At 46.5% G+C, this 15648-nt stretch overlaps 1 protein-coding gene across 1 annotated transcript in view; it reads left to right on the forward strand.

Annotated features, from left to right (window-relative positions):
• fbxw8 (F-box and WD repeat domain containing 8) overlaps nt 1-3678 on the forward strand; it is a 73552-nt gene extending 69874 nt beyond the window's left edge. The window contains exon 12 of the transcript XR_014382494.1: nt 3447-3678. The gene's annotated coding sequence lies outside the window, so the exon portion shown is untranslated. The remainder of the gene's footprint in view (nt 1-3446) is intronic.
• The last annotated feature ends 11970 nt before the right edge of the window (nt 3679-15648 follow it).

A 15648-nucleotide genomic window follows, 5' to 3' on the forward strand; every position in this document is an offset into this window, starting at 1 on the left:
AGGCCGTGCTGCTAACAGCTGGGTTACTAAGGGGCTGTGAGGTTACCGTCGTGGTAGGCTGCCTGACAGACAACCCGCGGAATTGCTCCAGCAATGTGTTCAACGTGCGTTCATAGCATTCGGCCAATGTCTAGAACCCTTCCATAAGATCACGAAGCAACTCCTTGTGCCTTCTAATGGTGGTTCCTTGGGTCCGAGTCTGCTGTGTCCATCATGGCCAGTTCGTACTATCAAAGCTCAGGAGAAGACCCAGAGGCAGACAGTTTTGAAGTAACAAAAGTTTATTACAGAAACAGGGGGCAGGCAAAGGACAGGTCAAGGGCAGGAAGAGATCAGTAGTCCAGAGCAAAGTCTGAAAGGTATAGAACGGCATGCAGGCTCAGGGTCAGGTCAGGCAGAATGGTCAAAACCTGGGAAAGCTAGAAAACAGGAACAAGAGAAAGACAGGAGCACCGGAAAAACGCTGGTAGGCTTGACGAAACAAAACTAACTGGCAACAGACAAACAGAGAACACAGGTATAAGTACAGTGGGGATAATGGGGAAGATGGGCAACACCTGGAGGGGGTAGAGACAAGCACAAAGACAGGTGAAAAAAATCAGGTTGTGACAGCTTTCTTGGGCACAGGGACTATGGTGATCTGTTTGAAACATGTAGGTATTACAGACTCGGCCAGGGAGAGGTTGAAAATGTCCGTAAAGACACTTGCCAGTTGGTCCTTGCATGCTTTGAGTACACGTCCTGGTAATCCGTCTTGCCCCACTGCTTTCTGAATGTTGACCTGTTTAAAGGTCTTGCTCACATCTGCTACAGAGAGTGTGATCAGACAGAGTCATCCGGAACAGCTGGCCCTCTCATGCATGCTTCAGTGTTGCTTGCCTCAAAGCGAGCATAAAAGGTATTTAGCTCGTCTGGTAGGCTCGGGTCACTGGGCAGCTCGCAGCTGGATTTCCCGTTGTAGTCCGTAATAGTTTTCAATCCCTGCTACATCTGACGAGCGTCAGAGCCGCTGTAGTAGGATTCAATCTTAGTCCTGTATTGACGCTTTGCCTGTTTAATGGTTCGTCTGAGGTTATAGCGGGATTTCTTATAAGCGTCCGAATTAGTGTCCCGCTCCTTGAAAGCGACTGCTCTAGCCTTTAGCTCAGTGTGGACGTTGCCTGTAATCCATGGCTTCTGGTTGGGAAATGTATGTACTGTCACTGTGGTGACTGAGGTGGTATACTCCTCAATGCCATTGGATGAATCTCGGAATACATTCCATTCTGTGCTAGCAAAACAGTCCTGTAGCGTAGCATCCACTTCATCTGACCATTTCCGTATTGAGTGGGTCACTGGTACTACCTGCTTTAGTTTTTGCTAGTAAGCAGGAATCAGGAGCATAGAATTATGGTCAGATTTGCCAAATGGTGGGCGAGGGAGTGCTTTGTATGTGTCTCTGTGTGTGGAGTAAAGGTGGTCTACAGTTTTTTTCCCTCTGGTTGCACATATGACATGCTGGTAGAAATGAGCTTAAACTGATTTAAGTTTGCCCGCATTAAAGTCCCTGGCCACTACGAGGGATACTTCTGGATGAGCATTTTCTTGTTTGCTTATGGCCTTATACAGCTTGTTGAGTGCGGTTTTAGTGCCAGGTTCGGTTTGTGGTGGTAAATAGACAGCTAAGAATAATATAGATGAGAACTGTTTTGGTAGATAGTGAGGTCTACAGCTTATCATGAGGTATTCTACCTCGGGCGAGCAATACCCCAAGACTTCTTTAATATTTGACATCGCGCACCAGCAGTTATTGACAAATAGACACACACTCCCACCCCTCATCTTACCAGACGTAACGGCTCTGTCCTGCCGAAACACTGAGAAGCCAGTCACCTCTACATTATCCATGTCATCGTTCATCCAAGTCTCGGTGAAACATAAGATATTACAGTTTTTAATGTCCCGTTGGTAGGATAGTCTTAATCGTAGATCGTCCAGTTTGTTTTCCAATGATTGCACGTTGACCAATAATACCGCGGGTAGTGGTGATTTATCTACTCGTCGGCTAATTCTTACGAGGCATCCCATCCTCCTCCCCTTTTTTCTCTGTCTTTTCTTCACGTTGATGACAGGAATTTGGGCCTTGTCTCCACAAAGCAGTATATCCTTCACGTCGGACTCATTAAAGAAAAAAGTCTTCGTCTAGTTCGAGGTGAGTAATCGCTGTTCTGATGTCTAGAAGCTCTTTTCGTTCATAAGAGATGGTAGCAGTAACATTATTTACAAAATTACTTACAAAACAAACAAAACAGCACAGTTGGTTAGGAGCCCGTAAAACGGCAGCCCTCCCCATTATTATTTTGGAGCTCTACGGACAATTCCTTCGACCTAATGGTTTGGTTTTTGCTCTGACATGCACTATCAACTTTGGGACCTTATATAGACAGGTGTGTTCCTTTCCATATCATGTCCAATCAATTGAATTTAACACAGGTGGACTTCAATCAAGTTGTAGAAACATCTCAAGGATGATCAATGGAAACAGGATGCACTTGAGCTCAATTTCGAGTCTCGTAGCAAAGGGTCTGAATACTTTTGTAAATAAAGTACTTCTGTTTTTTATTTGTTATACATTTGTAAATATTTGTCATTATGGGTCACACCCTGTCTTGTGCTTGCCTCCGCCCGGTTTTGACCATTCTGCCTGCCATGCCCCTGAGCCTGTCTGCCGTTCTATACCTTACTGACTCTGCCCTGGATTACTGACCTCTGCCTGCCCTTGACCTGTCGTTTGCCTGCCCCCTGTTTTGTCAATAAACATCTGTGATTCAAACTGTCTGCATCTGCAATATTATGTGGTATTGTGTGTAGACTGTTGAAGGAAAACATTTTTTAAACACATTTTATAATCAGGCTGTAATGTAACAACATTTGGAAAAAGTCAAGGGGTCTGAATACTTTACAAATGCACATGAGTGAGTGTGACTAACAAAATCCGTGCCCTGCTAGCCCAGTCAGCAATTTGGCTATACGTTTAGATAGCTGGCTTGACTAATTTACCAATTTACTGACATACACTGAGTGTACAAAACATGAAGGACACTTGTTCTTTCCATGATATAGACTGACCAGGTGAATCCAGGTGAAAGCTATGATCCCTTATTGATGTCACTTGTTAAATTCACTTCAACCATTGTAGATGAAGGGGAGGAGACAGGTTAAAGGATTTTAAAACCTTTAAGACCAGTGGTTCCCAAACTTTTTATTGTCCCGTACCTCTTCAAACATTCAACCTCCAGCTGTGTACCCCCTCTAACACCAGGTTCAGCGCACTCTCAAATGTTGTATTTTGCCATCATTGTAAGCCTGCCACACACACACTATACGATACATTTATTAAATATAAGAATGAGTGTGAGTTTTTGTCACAATCTGGCTGACATGTGTGCTTCCTCTTCGGCCTCTAGGTCACCAGGCTGTTTGTGATGGCACACACCTGTCACCATCGTTACGCGCACCTGAGCCTCATCACGCAACAGGACTCCATCACTTCCCTGATTACCTTCCCTATATATGTCACTCCCTTTGGTTCCTTCCCCAGGCGTTATTGTTTCTGTTTCTGTGTCATGTCTGTGCGTTGTCCGTATTTCTTATTTTGTATTATGTTGTGTTTATTTATTAAAACACTCACTCCCTGAAGTTGCTTCCTGACTCTCAGCGCACATCGTTACACCGGCTCGTGGGAAGTGATAAAGAGCTCTTATAGGACCAGGGCACAAATAATATAATAATTAAAATCAATAATTTTGCTCTTCAATTAACCATCTTACATATAAAACCTTATTTGTTAATCGAAAAATTGTGAATAACTCATCACAGAATGGAGAAGGGTGTTCTTGAAAGGATGCACATAACTCTGCATCCTAGATTCCCTGTAATCCTAGATTCAGATCATTCAGGCGAGAAAAAACATCACCCACATAGTCGAGTCGTGTGAGAAACTCGTCTTCATGCAAGCGGTCAGACAAGTGAAAATTATGGTCAGTAAAGAAAACTTTAAGTTCGTCTCTCAATTAAAAAAAACTTGTCAATATTTTGCCCCTTGATAACCAGGGCACTTCTGTATGTTGTACAAGCGTTACATGGTCACTACCCATATCAGTGCATAGTGCAGAAAATACACAAGAGTTCAGGGGTCTTGCTTTAACAAAGTTAACCATTTTCACTGTAGTGTCTAAAACGTCTTTCAAGCTGTCAGGCATTCCCTTGGAAGCAAGAGCCTCTCGGGGGATGCTGCAGTGTACCGAAGTGGCGTCAGGAGCAACTGCTTGCACGCGCATTACCACTCCACTATGTCTCCCTGTCATGGCTTTACGCCATCAGTATAGATACCAACCAACACATCTTGACCACCAAAGTCCTTTCGATGTCACAAAGCCGTACAGTACTTTAAAAAATATAATCTCCTGTTGTCCTAGTTTCCAGTGGTTTGCAGAAGAGGATGACTTCCTTAATTGACCCCCATAAAAGTAACAGACATATACCAGGAGCTGTGCCAGGCCCGCCACGTCTGTTGACTCATCCAGCTGTAACGCATAAAATTCACTGGCTTGTATGTGAAGCAGTAATTGTTTCAAAACATCTCCTGCCATGTCACTGATGCCTCGTGAAACAGTGTTGTTTAATGAAGGCACTGTCTGTATAGTTTTTTTGGCCTTTTGCCCCAGCATTGTCCCAGGCATATCCATGGCAGCAGGAAGAATTCGGTAGAACTTGGTAGCTCACCATATAAGACGCTTCTAGCCCCTTCTTATTAATGGTATCTGTTGCTTTTATACAAGTCTTACTACTCAAAAGTCATCTAAATTCTCACTCAAAACAATCCCGTGGCTTATATTTCAAATTGGCATGTTTTGTTTCTAAATGTTTGCGCAAGAGCAAAGGTTTCATCGAGTTGTGAGATTGTACTTTTGCACATATAACACACTGTGGCTGAGGAAAGGCACTACTCCCTATATAAGTGAACTCCAAATCAATGTAGTTCTCATCATATTTGCGCTCTTCGATGGTCCAACGTCCCTGTCTGTTGTTCGGTGCTTTCCCGGGTAAGGGGGCAGTAGCTCTTCGGCTGCATCAGATTCACAACTGTCAGTTGGGCTAACAACAAATGCTGGGCTAACAATTACTGATGCTAGCATTGGATGTGCTCGTGGAAGCAGAACAACTTGTGTCATCGACAGGTGCAGGTGTAGTACTGCTGATATTAACGGTACAACCAGTAGAGCTGGTATGTGTCTCTATGGACGTGGGCCTTACTTTTTAAATCAATTTTCGAGCAAACGGAATGAGCAGCAACTATGTTTGGCTACATTTGGACCATTAGTGGAATTCCCGCGAGAGAGTAACGGTTAATGTGATTGCATGTTAATTTTTTGACTAGGCTACCTGTATTTGACATTGTGTTGTTATTCCGCTGAACGCTAGATGGTTTAATTTTATTTTTGGCAGTGAAACGAGGCTACTCAGGCGAGAAAAAAAAACTCACCCAAATGTATAGCACCGTTGGAAAATATAAATCGGCTGTTTGAAAATGTGAAACAATTCTTATTATATATGTATATATATATATAAAAAATGTGAATCACATTTTTATTTGATGTTTGGTGTACCCCGACGGCATTGCGCCTACCCCAGTTTGGGAATACCTGCTTTAGACAATTGAGACATGGATTATGTGTGTGCCATTCAGAGAGTGAATGGAGACAAAATATTGAAGTGACTTTGAACAGTGTATAGTTGTAGGTGCCAGGCGCACCAGTTTGTGTCAAGAACTGCAATGCTGCTGGGTTTTTCACGCTCAACAGTTTCCTGTGTGTATCAAGAATGGTCCACCACCAAAATAACATCCAGTCAACTTGTCGCAACCGTGGGAAGCATTGGAGTCAATACGGGCCAGCATCCCTGTGGAACATTTTCGAGACCTTGTAAAGTCCATGCCCCAATTAATTGAGGCTGTTCTGAGGGGAAAATAGGTGGTGCAACTCAATAATAGGTAGTGGTGGAAAAAGTACCCAATTTTCATACTTGAGTAAAATTAAAGATACCTTAATTTAAAATGACTCAAGTAAAAGTGAAAGTCACCCAGTGAAACACTACTTGAGTAAAAGTCTAAAAGTATTTGCTTTTAAATATACTTAAGTATCAAAAGTAAATGTAATTGCTCAAATATATGTGAGTATCAAGCATAATACTCTAAATAAAAATCCCTGACCCCATTTAAACCAATGAGGGTTCAGAACTTTAAAGCCATTATCTCAGAATCATCTTTTGCAGATAGGACCTTATAGTCGCTAACTCTCAATGGGACAAGTCTTTGACAATTTGTAGGGCCTTCTGACACTGCCTGGTATTGAGGTCCTGGATGGCAGGAAGCTTGGCCCCAGTGATATACTGGGCCGTACGCACTACCCTCTGTAGTGCCTTGCGGTTGGAGACCGAGCAGTTGCCATAGCAGGCAGTGATAAAACCAGTCAGCATGTCCTTGATGGTGCAGCTGCAGAACTTTTTGAGGATCTGACGACCCATGCCAAATCTTTTCAGTCTCCTGAGTGGGAATAGGTTTTGTCATGCCCTCTTCACGACTGTCTTGGTGTGCCTGGACCTTGTTAGTTTGTTGGTGATGTGGACACCAAGGATCTTGAAGCTTTCAACTGGCTCTACTACAGTCACGTAGATGAGAATGGGGGCGGGCTCGGTCCTCCTTTTCCTGTAGTCCACAATCATCTCCTTTGTCTTGATCACGTTGAGGGAGAGGTTGTGGCTACCTGGACTATTTGCATTGTGTCAACCCAACCCCTCTTTTACGCTGCTGTCACGATTTCCACCGAAGTCGGTCCCTCTCCTTGTTCGGTTCACATGTATGTGTTAATTACATTTCCTGAGTTTTCCCCGCATTCCAAGCATAAGGCGCTCGTAGATTCAGGTGCAGCTGGGAATTTTATTGACTGTTCATTTGCTCATAGTTTAGGGATCCCCCTTGTTCCTGTAGATTTGCCCTTCCCTGTGCATGCCCTAGATAGTCGACCATTAGGGTCAGGGCTGATTAGGGAAGCCACCGCTCCACTAAGCATGGTTACGCAGGAGGGTCACAAGGACAGAATCAGTCTCTTCCTTATTGATTCTTCTGCGTTTCCCATGGTGCTGGGCCAACCATGGTTGGCCTGTCACGACCCCACTACTTCGTGGCAACAGAGGGCTCTCAAGGGGTTGTCACGAGAGTGCTCAGGGAGGTGTGTTGGAGTTTCCATCGATACGACTACGGTGGAAAGTCCAGACCAGGTCTCCACCGTGCGCATCCCCTCAGAATATGCCGATTTGGCTCTCACCTTCTGTAAGAAGAAGGCGACTCAATTACCACCCCATCGATGGGGGGATTGTGCGATAAATCTCCTGGTAGAAGCAGCACTTCCCATTTGTCTATTTTGAGTAAATCACGTTAATTTACTCATATCTGCTGTCCTGCATCTGACTCCTCTACACAAGCTACACACAGACCACATTACAGCTGCTGCTACTCTCTGTTTATCATATACAGTGGGGGGGGGGAAGTATTTGATCCCCTGCTGATTTTGTACGTTTGCCCACTGACAAAGAAAGGATCAGTCTATAATTTTAATGGTAGGTTTATTTGAACAGTGAGAGACAGAATAACAACAAAAATATCCAGAAAAACATGTCAGAAATGTTATAAATTGATTTGCATTTTAATGAGGGAAATAAGTATTTGACCCCCTCTCAATCAGAAAGATTTCTGGCTCCTAGGTGTCTTTTATACAGGTAACGAGCTGAGATTAGGAGCACACTCTTAAAGGGAGTGCTCCTAACCGCAGCTTGTTACCTGTATAAAAGACACCTGTCCACAGAAGCAATCAATCAATCAGATTCCAAACTCTCCACCATGGCCAAGACCAAAAAGCTCTCCAAGGATGTCAAGGACAAGATTGTAGACCTACACAAGGCTGGAATGGGCTACAAGACCATCGCCAAGCAGCTTGGTGAGAAGGTGACAACATTTGGTGCGATTATTCGCAAATGGAAGAAACACAAAAGAAAACTGTCAATATCCCTCGGCCTGGGGCTCCATGCAAGATCTCACCTCGTGGAGTTGCAATGATCATGAGAACAGTGAGGAATCAGCCCAGAACTACATGGGAGGATCTTGTCAATGATCTCAAGGCAGCTGGGACCATAGTCACCAAGAAAACAATTGGTAACACACTACGCCGTGAAGGACTGAAATCCTGTAAACCTCGCAAGGTCCCCCTGCTCAAGAATACATATACATGCTCGTCTGAAGTTTGCCAATGAACATCTGAATGACTCAGAGGACAACTGGTGAAAGTGTTGTGGTCAGATGAGACCAAAAGGGAGCTCTTTGACATCAACTCAACTCGCCGTGTTTGGAGGAGGAGGAATGCTGCCTATGACCCCAAGAACACCATCTCCACCATCAAACATGGAGGTGGAAACATTATGCTTTGGGGGTGTTTTTCTGCTAAGGGGACAGGACAACTTCACCGCATCAAAGGACGGGGCCATGTACCGTCAAATCTTGGGTGAGAACCTCCTTCCCTCAGCCAGGGCATTGAAAATGGGTCGTGGATGGGTATTCCAGCATGACAATGACCCAAAACACACGGCCAAGGCAACAAAGGAGTGGCTCAAGAAGAAGCACATTAAGGTCCTGGAGTGGCCTAGCCAGTCTCCAGACCTTAATCCCATAGAAAATCTGTGGAGGGAGCTGAAGGTTCGAGTTGCCAAACGTCAGCCTCGAAACCTTAATGACTTGGAGAAGATCTGCAAAGAGGAGTGGGACAAAATCCCTCCTGAGATGTGTGCAATTGGGGATGGATTTTTTTGTTGTTATTCTGTCTCTCACTGTTCAAATAAACCTACCATTAAAATTATAGACTGATCATTTCTTTGTAAGTGGGCAAACGTACAAAATCAGCAAGGGATCAAATACTTTTTTCCCTCACTGTAACAAGCTGAGATTAGGAGCACTCCCTTTAAGAGTTTGCTCCTTATCTCAAATAAAATAAAATCAAATGTATTTATATAGCCCTTCTTACATCAGTTGATATCTCAAAGTGCTGTACAGAAACCCAGCCTAAAACCCCAAACAGCAAGCAATGCAGGTGTAGAAGCACGGTGGCTAGGAAAAACTCCCTAGAAAGGCCAAAACCTAGGAAGAAACCTAGAGAGGAACCAGGCTATGAGGGGTGGCCAGTCCTCTTCTGGCTGTGCCAGGTGGAGATTATAACAGAACATGGCCAAGATGTTCAAATGTTCATAAATGACCAGCATTGTCAAATAATAATAATCATAGTAGTTGTCGAGGGTGCAACAAGTCAGTAACACAAGAGTAAGTGTCAGTTGGCTTTTTCATAGCCGATCTTTGAGAGTATCTCTACCGCTCCTGCTGTCTCTAGAGAGTTGAAAACAGTAGGTCTGGGACAGGTAGCACGTCCGGGTGAATAGGTCAGGGTTCCAGCAGGTCTGGGACAGGTAGCACGACCGGTGAACAGGTCAGGGTTCCATAGCTGCAGGCAGAACAGTTGGAACTGGAGCAGCATCACGGCCAGGTGAACTGGGGACAGCAAGGAGTCATCAAGCCAGGTAGTCCTGAGGCATGGTCCTAGGGCTCAGGTCCTCCGAGAGAGAGAAAGAAAGAAAGAGAAAGAGAGAATTAGAGAGAGCATATTTAAATTCACACAGGACACCGGAAAAGACAAGAGAAATACTTCAGATGTGACAGACTGACCCTAACCCCCCGACACATAAACTACTGCAGCATAAATACTGGAGGCTGAGACAGGAGGGGTCAGGAGACACTGTGGCCCCATCCGATGAAACCCCCGGACAGGGCCAAACAGGTAGGATATAACCCCACCCACTTTGCCAAAGCACAGCCTACACACCACTGCAGGGATATCTCCAACCACCAACATACCATCCAAGGCCGAGTATAGCCCACAAAGATCTCCGCCACGGCACAGCCCAAGGGGGGGCACTAACCCAGACAGGAAGACCACGTCAGTGACTCAACCCACTCAAGTGACGCACCCCTCCCAGGGACGGCATGGAAGAACACCAGTAAGCCAGTGACTCAGCCCCCGTAATAGGGGTAGAGGCAGAGAATCCCAGTGGAAAGAGGGGAAACCGGCCAGGCAGAGACAGCAAGGGCGGTTAACCTGTTTAAAGGTCTTACTCACATCGGCTACGGAGAGCGTGATCACATAGTCGTCCGGAACAGCTGATGCTCTCATGCATGTTTCTTGCCTCAAAGCGAGCATAGAAGTAATTTAGCTCATCTGGAATTCTCTTGTCACTGGGCAGCTCGCGGCTGTGCTTCCATTTGTAGTCTGTAATAGTTTCCAAGCCATGCCACATCCGACGAGCATCGGCACCGGTGTAGTACGAATCGATCTTAGTCCTGTATTAAAGTAGCAAAATCTTAAGTATTTGGTCTCATATTCATAGGATGCAATGATAACATCAGGCTTGTAACTTTACAAATTTGTTGGATGTGTTTGCTGTTTGTTTAGGTTGTGTTCCAGATTATTTTGTGCCCAATAAAAATGAATGGTAAATCAAATCAAATCAAATTTTATTGGTCACATACACATGCTTAGCAGATGTTAATGCGAGTGTAGCGAAATGCTTGTGCTTCTAGTTCTGACCGTGCAGTAATATCTAACAAGTAATCTAACAATTTCACAACAACTACCATATACACACAAGTGTAAAGGAATGAATAAGAATATGTACAAATATAAATATATAAATATATGGGTGTGCGATGGCCGTGCGGCATAGGCAAGATGCAGTAGATGGTATAGAGTACAGTATATACATATGAGATGAGTAATGTAGGGTATGTGTCACAGTATCTAACGAAGGTGGCGCCCCTCCTCGGTCGGGCGGCGCTCGGCAGTCGTCGCCGGCCTATTAGCTGCCACCGATCGTTGTTTCTGTGTCTTTTGGTTTTGTCTGTATCTCGCAGCTGTTTTGTGTTTGTCATTAGTGGGGGGTTATTTAGTGTGTATTTTCAGTTGGGGTTCTCATGCGGGATTGTTTATTGTCCACTCAGGACAGTTGCGATTGGAAAACTGTTATTATCTATTATATTGCCGGGCTGCGCCCCGTGCGCTTTTTCCTTTTCAGTGCGCTTATTTTGGGAAGGTGTTTTCCCCTGGCGGACTTCGCCACGCGCCCTGTGCCCTACGGCTATTGCGTGTTATTATTATTATTAAAACACAGTTGCTCCGGCCCTCTGTCTCCTGCTCCTGATTCCACATCTCCACTGGTCCTAGACAGCCGTGACAGTATGTAAACATGTTATAAAGTGGCATTGTTTAAAGTGACTAGTTATACATTTATTACATTGTCACGTCCTGGCCAGTATATAAGGTTAATTGTTTTGTAGTTTGGTCAGGGCGTGGCAGGGGGTATTTGTTTTATGTGGTTCGGGGTGGTGTGTTTGTGTAAAGGGTGTTTGATTTAGTAATTCCGGGTTTTGGTTTATGTTTAGTTAATTCTATGGTTAGTCTAGGTTGTGTGTTTCTATGTTTGGTTGATTGGGGTTGGGACTCTCAGTTGAAGGCAGGTGTTGTCTATCTGCCTTTGATTGAGAGTCCCATATATTAGGGTGTGTTTGTATGTGTGATTTGTGGGTGATTATTCTGTGTATAGCCTTGTGCCTTACCAGACTGTTTATTTGTCGAGTGTTCGTTTTTGTGTTTTGTTATTTTGTATGTTCATTTTTTAGATTAATTAAAAATCAAGATGAGCATTCACGTACCTGCTGCGATTTGGTCCTCATTCACCGACAACAACTGTGACAGAATCACCCACCACCAAAGGACCAAGCAGCAGAGGAAGGAGCAGACGGAGTTCGAGTTGGACTGGCGGGAGAAGTGGACTTGGGAGGAAGTTCTGGACGGGGCCGGACCTTGGCACCAGGCTGGGGATTATCGACGCCCGCAGTGGGAAATTGAGGCAGCCAAGGCAGAGAGGCGGTGGTACGAGGCCAAGTACGCGCTGAAGGAGAAGCACGAAAGGCACCCCCAAGAAAATTTTGGGGGGGGGCACACGGGTAGTTTGGCTAGGCGTAAGAAGAGCCGGAAGCCAGCTACTCGTGGTTATATGGAGGAGCGTATGGGGTGGAGAGCGCTATGTTTCGCTGAGGAGCGCACTATCTCACCCATACGCACGCACAGTCCGGTGCGCGTTATTCCAGCCCCTCGCAGGTGCCGTGCTAGAGCGGGCATCCAGCCTGGTAGGAGGATGCCTGCGCAGCGCATCTGGTCGCCGGTACGCCTCCGAGGACCAGGCTACCCAACTCCCGCTCTACGCACGGCTACCATCAGGCCCCTGCACAGCCCAGTCTGCCCTGTACGAGCACCCCGCTCGTACAGGGCTACTAGTTCCATCCAGCCAAGGCGGGTTGTGCAGGAGGTAAGATCTAGACCGGCTGTGCGCCTCCATAGCCCTGGGTTTCCAGCTCCTGTCTCTCGTGCGGACCCGGAAGTGCGTCAACCCAGTCCGACTCGTCCTGTTCCCGCTCCCCGCACTAGCCTGGAGGTGCGTGTACATAATCTGGTAAGCCCAGTACCAGCACCACGCACCAGGCTACAAGTGCGTCAACCCAGCCTCGCCAGTCAACAGTCTTCATCAGAGCTGCCCGCCAGTCAACAGTCATCATCAGAGCTGCCCGCCAGTCAACAGTCATCATCAGAGCTGCCCGCCAGTCAACAGTCATCGTCAGAGCTGCCCGCCAGTCAACAGTCATCGTCAGAGCTGCCCGCCAGTCAACAGTCATCGTCAGAGCTGCCCGCCAGTCAACAGTCATCGTCAGAGCTGCCCGCCAGTCAACAGTCATCGTCAGAGCTGCCCGCCAGTCAACAGTCATCGTCAGAGCTGCCCGCCAGTCAACAGTCATCGTCAGAGCTGGCCGCCAGTCAACAGTCGTCAGAGCTGCCCGCCAGTCAACAGTCGCCAGAGAGGTCAGACTGCGCTGAACTGCCGGAGTGGCCAGACTGCGCTGAACTGCCGGAGTGGCCAGACTGCGCTGAACTGCCGGAGTGGCCAGACTGCGCTGAACTGCCGGAGTGGCCAGACTGCGCTGAACTGCCGGAGTGGCCAGACTGCCCTGAACTGCCGGAGTGGCCAGACTGCCCTGAACTGCCGGAGTGGCCAGACTGCCCTGAACTGCCGGAGTGGCCAGACTGCCCTGAACTGCCGGAGTGGCCAGACTGCCCAGACTGTCCCGAATTGCCAGACTGCCCAGACTGTCCCGAATTGCCAGACTGCCCAGACTGTCCCGAATTGCCAGACTGCCCAGACTGTCCCGAATTGCCAGACTGCCCAGACTCTCCCGAATTGCCAGACTGCCCAGACTGCCCCCCGGCGATGCCAGACTGGCCCGACTGCCCCTCGGCGATGCCAGAGTGGCCCGACAGCCTGGAACGGCCGGAACCAGAGCCACCTCCAGAAATAGGTGGGTTGGGGAGGGGGGGTGTAGCACAGTGCCGTCGTTGACGGCAGCCACCCTCCCTTCCCTCCCTTTAGAAAAGGGGACTTTTTTGTTGGTGTTGCTTGGGGTTATTTTTTGTTAAGGTGCTTCTGGGGTAGCACCTTTAAGGGGGGGGTACTGTCACGTCCTGGCCAGTATATAAGGTTAATTGTTTTGTAGTTTGGTCAGGGCGTGGCAGGGGGTATTTGTTTTATGTGGTTCGGGGTGGTGTGTTTGTGTAAAGGGTGTTTGATTTAGTAATTCCGGGTTTTGGTTTATGTTTAGTTAATTCTATGGTTAGTCTAGGTTGTGTGTTTCTATGTTTGGTTGATTGGGGTTGGGACTCTCAGTTGAAGGCAGGTGTTGTCTATCTGCCTTTGATTGAGAGTCCCATATATTAGGGTGTGTTTGTATGTGTGATTTGTGGGTGATTATTCTGTGTATAGCCTTGTGCCTTACCAGACTGTTTATTTGTCGAGTGTTCGTTTTTGTGTTTTGTTATTTTGTATGTTCATTTTTTTGATTAATTAAAAATCAAGATGAGCATTCACGTACCTGCTGCGATTTGGTCCTCATTCACCGACAACAACTGTGACATACATCCAATTTTTTATTATTAAAGTGGCTAGAGATTTGAGTCAGTATGTTGACAGCAGCCACTCAATGTTAGTGACGGCTGGTTAATTTAACAGTCTGATGGCCTTGAGATAGAAGCTGTTTTTCAGTCTCTCGGTCCCAGCTTTGATGCACCTGTACTGTCCTTGCCTTCTGGATGATAGCGGGGTGAACGGGCAGTGGCTCAGGTGATTGTTGTCCTTGATGATCTTTTTGGCCTTCCTGTGACATCGGGTGGTGTAGGTGTCCTTGGCGTGTAGGTAGTTTGCCCCCGGTGATGCGTTGTGCAGACCTCACTACTCTCTGGAGAGCCTTACGTTTGTGGGCGGAGCAGTTGTCATACCAGGCGGTGATACAGCCCAACAGGATGCTCTCGATTGTGCATCTCTAAAAGTTTGTGAGTGTTTTCGGTGACAAGCCAAATTTCGAGTATACTCGGGAGCGGTAAGAGATGTGCCCGTCTACGGAGCCTGACCAGAAGATTGCTCCGCCTGCCGCTTCTGCGGCGCCGTTGTTTTTGGGTCGCCTACTGGGATCTGATCCATTGTCCTGGGTGGTCCAAACAGAGGATTCGCTTCGGGAAAGCCGTATTCCTGCTCGTAATGTTGGTAAGTTGACGTTGCACTTATATCTAATAGTTCTTCCCGACTTAAGATTTCCTGGGGTATCAGTGTAAGAAATAATACATAAAAAAACAAAATACTGCATAGTTTCCGAAGAACGCGAAGCGAGGCGACCATCTCTGTCGGCGCCATGTTGCATTTGGCTGCTGGCCCAAAATAATAGAATATGTTTCCAGTTTGCATAAAGTCCAGTGAAGTTCCTTGATGGCCGTCTTGGTATCCACTTGTGGGGGGATATGCACGGCTGTGACGATAACCGAGGAGAGTTCTCTTGGGAGATAATATGGTCCATTTGACTGTGAGGAATTTTAGGTCAGGTGAACAAAAGGACTTGAGTTCCAGTACTGTATGTTGTTACAATTACACCACGAGTCGTTAATCATGAAACATACACCCCCGCCCTTCTTTTTACCGGAGAGACGTTTATTCCTGTCGGCGCAATGCACTGAAAATCCCGTTGGCTGTACTGACTCTGACAGCATGTCCCAAGCTAGCCATGTTTCTGTGAAACAGAGTATGTTATAATCCCGGATATTGCTTCGGAAAGCAACTCTTGCCATGATTTTGTCAACTTTGTTAACTAGCGACTGGACATTAGCGTGTAATATACTCAGAAGCGGTGGGGGAGTGTGCGCGCATCCGAAGCCTCACTATAAGATTTCTCCGGCACCCTCTCCTCCGGCAGTGTTGTTTTGGGTCATCCTCTGGAAACAGTTTAAATGCCTTGGGAGGTGCAGGCAAATGATCCGCTTTGGGAAAGTCGTATTCCTGGTCGTAATGCTGGTTCTGCTGGTAAGTTGACGTCTCTCTGATTTCCAATAGTTCTTCCCGGCTGTATGTAATAACACTTAAGGT

The sequence above is a fragment of the Salmo salar genome, chromosome 24 (assembly GCF_965601325.2).
Source record: "Salmo salar chromosome 24, fSalSal1, whole genome shotgun sequence".
NCBI lineage: Eukaryota > Metazoa > Chordata > Actinopteri > Salmoniformes > Salmonidae > Salmo > Salmo salar.